The sequence below is a fragment of the Capsicum annuum genome, unplaced genomic scaffold (assembly GCF_002878395.1).
Source record: "Capsicum annuum cultivar UCD-10X-F1 unplaced genomic scaffold, UCD10Xv1.1 ctg4558, whole genome shotgun sequence".
Taxonomy (NCBI): domain Eukaryota; kingdom Viridiplantae; phylum Streptophyta; class Magnoliopsida; order Solanales; family Solanaceae; genus Capsicum; species Capsicum annuum.
This window is the reverse complement of record NW_025853087.1, coordinates 627452-633661: the sequence shown is the minus strand read 5'-3', so window position 1 is coordinate 633661 and position 6210 is coordinate 627452.

Sequence of the window (6210 nt, the reverse complement as noted above, 5' to 3'; positions counted from 1 at the left end):
ATGACAAAGATAGTTTCATCATCTTATTCTTCCTTTTATATTGTGTTTACCCATTCCATTAGTAAAATAGAAAAAAATTATATAGACTCGGCTACTCTACACTAGATCAAGTGACCTTCCTATTATTTGTACACAATTATCTTAACTAATTGAAGATCGAAAGAAAGAGACCTAAGACCTAAATCCTATATGGTGAAGCTGGGGAGCAGTAAAAGTTTGATCTTCAAAAACTTTTTTTTTCACGTTGAAGTGGCAATTACAGACAAAGTACTTCAAGATGAAGTACTACAGATACTAATAAGAGAAACTCTACATTAGAAATTCTTCTAGAAGCATATGGCAAGATGAAGGCTAATTTGGTAAAAAAATACTAAGAAATATTTTTTAAGGGGAATTCCAAGTCAATAAAGACCAACTATTTTGAAATGGAGGGAGTATTAAAGATACATAGTTATCACATTTCTAGTAATTTAATTTTATTATGATACGAGGATGAAAGTCAGTAAGAAATTTTAGATAATCCTAGTAGCTGCAAGTTTAATTCCAAGTAAAATAAATTGTTGGATCTATGAGCTCATTAGTTTTTAGTAATTTCCCTGTATCAATGTCAACTTTTAAAAAGATTTCTTGTCCTAACTCACGAAGAACAACATAGTGTCAACACGAGTATAATATATCATTAACTCCTTATTATCCAATTTCAAGAATTTTAGCTTGATAATACACCTTCTTTCATCCCATTTTAACTTTTTGTAATTGTTTAAAACCAAGTTATAGATCTCTAATCTTTTACTCAAACGTCCCATTTCCTTTTCCTAATATTCTATAACCTCATGCTTTATCCCACTTCTGCTTCACGGTACACAACATTACTATTGTTGTACTCTATAGTAACAACATAGTTAGTGTAGAACTATCCTAACATAGAACTATCCTAACTTTTAGTGATTGAACTAATGCCCGACCTTAGGATAATATGCTAGCTAAAAATAAATTATCCACATCTCCTCAACCAAAGATCTCTTGATACTATGCTTTCTAGTTGAGAAAAGACCATCTTGATAGTGTTCATCTACCCCTCCGCTTTCCATTGGACGCTATCCCTGAACCTTGAGTTTTTGCTCTTTATATGTCATCCTGAACAAGTTTAGGTTCTCTTTTAGGAATCATGGTGGAATCAGTGCCACAATAATCATCATTCTTTGAACTATCAAGGATTCAAAGTTTTGGTTTTGTAGTTTTATGCAGGTTTATATAGCACACTTTAGCTATATTTTACCCTTTTCTAGTACTTTAGTCCTTAATGGTTAAAACATTCTTAATCATTGCATATATGGTTAGTTGTATTTTGTCTAAAGTCTAACTATCTTTAATAAACACATTTTTCTTACAACATCTTTCAGCTTCATACCATGATTTTCTAACTAAGGATATTAAGTTCCTATCATTTTTTTGTTGTTTTCCATCTCTTGACAGCCATTGTTTATTTTACTTTTTTGACAGTCTGAACATTAGAATTATCAAAATTATAGGAAAATACCAGATGATGCATTCACGAGAGTGATTGGAAAAGTGAAGCCTGGTCGACTTAGAGGCTATGGTAGATTAGTGATAGCAATTTCTTTGAAAAAAGATGAGGAAATAAACATGCTTAAACAAAAGCATGATAATGAAGTCACTTCTATGAAGAAACAAATAAGTGAAATAAGAGAAGAAATGTGATAGTTTTTTACTTAATTGGTGCAAAACAATCCTTGATTGAATGTTCAAGATATACTAGGCAATGCCGGATCTAACATTCCCTCACCCAATACAAGTAATGCACAAGATTTAAGAGGTAAAATTCTTCCAAATTCTTTTGGCTTAACTCATGCTTTGGTTCGTGAAAAGGTATTTTATCTTTCAAATTCACAAGAAACATAAATCATGATCTTCTAACTTGGTTAAATAAATTAAGGAAACTTTGAATTTACATACTTCCTCATTCCAAATTAGGAAACTATTTGAATATTTGCCGAGAATAATTTTTTTCTAACTATTTATTTATTTTGGTTGTGTATGAAAACTTCGTGTTGTCAAATTTGAATGGTGTCAACCATAAGTCAACTCGATTTAGATTGAAGAGCGTGATGAAAAACCTATTGAGCTATTATGATATATGTTTAAATACATTTGGTTTTGTGTTGTACTTAGTATAAATCTTTAAATGTTGTTTTCTAATTAGTATGTGTAGTAAAAGACATATTTTTTTGAAGTTCATTGCAAATCTGTGTACTTGAATTATTTATTAGCTAATTGGCGTGTGAGATTATATATATGTATATATATATGTAATGTGATTAGTGATGTATACATTCCGACCAAAATAATTATTTTCTAGGCCTAAAGCCATTCCGGTAAAATGTTGCTTGAATTACAAAATTTTAGACCATATTGCTGCACTTCAAAAGTGTGGATTATTAATTTAATTGTGGCATGGACCTAAAATATGTTTACACTTTACAAGTATTGTCATAGAGGATTTATAAAAGGCTATAATTTTTAAGTTTTACCAGTAATAATGAAAAAGCCACATTTGGAAGTGTTGTTATAAATGTGCTATACAAGGATACACTTGTGAAGCGTGCCCAATAGCAAAGCAAAGTCAAAACTTACAAGTGTAGCTTTATTAGATAAAAGTGTAGCCAATGAGAAGCTACAAAGTGTGGCTTTTGCAGTTTAATGGCTATACTTTTTTAACATAGCTGATATGGCAACACTTGAAAAGTGTGGCCTAAAGTCAAAGGTTATGCCTTTTTAGGCTACCCCTAAAAAATTATTGCCTAAAGTCCAAAGGCTTAGCCTTTGATGAAAGGCAACACTTTTTGCTACTTTAGGCCACACTCTACAAAGGTGGCAGTAGGACTAAAATGTTGTACTATCACGATCTAGAGTTGGCAGCCAAAGTCTTTGCATTGAAAATTTGGCACTATTATCTCCTTTTCAACTCAAGGCAAGGGTTAAAGTAGGTGATCATTTAGGGTCCTAAGGGTGTAGTTTTCTTTGCAATTCTTGGAAATTAAGGCATGTATCTCTTTCCCTATACTTTTATTTTATTAATGGCATGAAATTGGTTATTATTCATGGTTTTGATAATGGATTTTGAACTATAGGTTGAGGGTTGTGAAGGTGTTTGGTTTAAATATTTTTTCATGGTTTATTATGCAATAATTATGCTTTATATATTTTTAAAATTGTGGGATGCATGGGAATGAAAATTAAACTGGGGGGGGGGGGGCTTTATGATTCATCCCTAATTTGATGATTTTGCCTTAATATATGCTATTGGAAATTATGTGCCCTTAACCTATTTGTGAAATTGAAAATGAATATGATTTTGTCTTATAGTCTAACTATTCTTAGAATACTTGCTTGTATAAATGGTAAATAGAATATGAATTGGTTTGGTTTGATTTATAAATGGTTTTGGAAAGGCCTTGGTGGCGACCTTTGGCTTAATTTAACACTTTGGAGAGAAATTTGGTTTAATGGTTTCATATGGTATAAAGGGATAGACTTGCAAGTTCTAATATTGGTATGATGTTCCAAATGGGAAATGCCTAATTAAAAGACTCCTTGGTAAATGATTGGTAATGTGTAAATGATTTTACTATGGGCTAAAAGGGGGTTGTGTAGCAAAGTCGTGGAAGGTGGAGGTCCTGGGGGATCAAAACTAAAAACACATGTTTGAAGACATAAGGTTTTTTTATGGTGATCGTGTGCATGAGACACACATTATATTTTAGGGATGTAATTAGCCTTCTCGGGTTTTCTTCAGTACGTGCGGCTAACATACACGGGGGCCCTTTCAGTAGGAGAGCTGAACCCATATAGCCCGTGAGTTCCTTTATGAAGGTATAACTACACCATCCAGGTTAAGGTTTTACTCTTATGCTAATCCTTGTTCCTTTCCCCGATATATATATGTGTGTGTGTATTTATTACATATGATGTTGTGCATTGGTTTGTACTGTTTTTCATATTATGGATTATGGCATTACTTTATCTATTTACCTATGAGTCACATGCTAGCTCTCCTATTGCTAACTATCTTTAGATGTTGTATACCGACGTGATGGAAGAACTGGCTATACTTCTACCTTTCCTACATAGTGATCAGGTGTTTGTGGTTAGATCGAGAGTTGACTTGAAGTGGTAAGATTCCATCCTTCTAAAGACTTCATATCATATTTTGGTTTTCCACTGTCTTAGACTTTATTTTAGATATGTTTTGGATATGGTCAGGGGCATGTCCCGATATTTTTTTGGTATTCAGTTTTGTTAGAGGCTTTGTTGGACTACAATGGACTTGAGAATTATGGTTGTCATTTGGTATTGTTTTTTGGTATTGTGGATAGTTTTGGATATTCACTTTTATATAGACTTTCAAGTTCATATTTCAAATATTACTTTATATTGGTCTCTATCCGCTGCTATGTGTTCTTAGTTATATTGGAATAGGCTCAGGGGGAGATCTCCAGCCTTCGGTGGACTTGTGATACCCGTCATGACTAGGTCCTAGTTTAGGTCATGACAAAGTTTTAGTGTAATGGGGTGTCCATAAATCTATGTCAAGTAGAGTCTCTTTTATAGGTGTGTAGTGCACCATACTTATAAAAGAAATGCTACGAGGAATTTTGGAATGTTTTTCTTTCTTGTTGTCTTATTTTCGTGATATAGAGTCTAAGGTCTTGGATTTCTCAAACTCTCATTTGTTTGCCTTTCAGATCATGCCTCACAGACAATCTAAAGCTCGTGAAAACTCATCTATCTCACCTGAGGACAATATGGATGGATTTCGTCCTACTCTTAGGGTACAGACCCGATCTAGGGTCACTGCTTTTGATTATCTCTGTGGAGTTTCACCTGTCTCCAATGATCCTTCTCCAGCTGGTGGCACTCATACTTAGCCACCTTAGGGAGATATTATCAATTCTGAGTTTTGCCAATTTTGTTAACTCAATTGATGACAGCTCATTCACGCCAGAAAGGTTCAGATGGTATTACGGGGAGTTCATCTGAGGCCACTAGATTTGGCCAGTTTATGAGACTGAGCCCTCTAACTTTCACTGGTACTAAGGTTGAGGAGGATCCTCAAAGTTTTATTAATGAGATAGATAATATCTTTTAAGTTATGAATGCTACTAAAGTAGAGGGCATTGAATTTGCTACTTATTAGTTGAAAGATGCATCACACTAATGGTGTGAAGAGTGGGAGCATCTTAAGGGTGATGATATTGAATCTGCTTTATGGAGTAATTTCTCTAGTTTCTTTTTGAATTTCATCTTTCTTCTGGAGTTAAGGAATGCAAAAGCTAAGGTATATGTGAATTTGAAGTAAGGTAGAATGACAATAAATGAGTATGCCTTGAAGTTTCATCAGCTTTCACGATATGCTCTAGAGCTAGTGTATAATATGATGGCTAGAATAAGGAAATATGTTTTTGGTTTATCTCATGTGTTGTTTATTTAGAGTAAGATTTCCTTGTTGAATAAGGATATGGACATATCTAGACTTGTGGTGTATGTGGAATAGATTGAGGAGGAAAAAAAAAAGCAAGAAGATATGGGAGAGAGGTAGAGTAAAAAGTTTTAATATTCAGATCAGGGTGGAGGTCAGCAATAGTATAGTAGGGATAGTAGGAAATGGTATAAGAAGAGGTAGGGTAACTCATGTTCATAATTAATGGATAGTGCTCCTTATATGAAGCCATCTAGAGATTGTCATTTTCAGAGTGGTAATGGTCCTAGGGAATAGGGTGCATAATCTCAGGCCATTTAGGCCTAATTAAATCCATCATATTCTCCTTGTAGGCCATGTGGTCGGTTGCATCATAGTTTCTAAAATGAGGGAAAGAATTAGTGTTTAAATTTTGTCCAGTTGGGATATATGGTGAGGGATTGCCCTAGGGTTAAGGTTGCTTCGGGGGTTAATAAGATTTCAGTTGCCACCTCATCAGCTCTTACACTACGAGGTGCCATATCTAGTACCAATATAGGTCAAAATTGCTTGTATGCTCTTACTATTAGTCTCGAGTCTGAGGCATTACCTAATGTCATTACTAGTATGTTAAAACTCTTCTCTCGTGATGTGTACTATTTACTTAATTTGGGATTTAATCTTTGTTATGTGATCCCATTTGCGGCTGTGCATTTTGTTTTGGTCAGAAG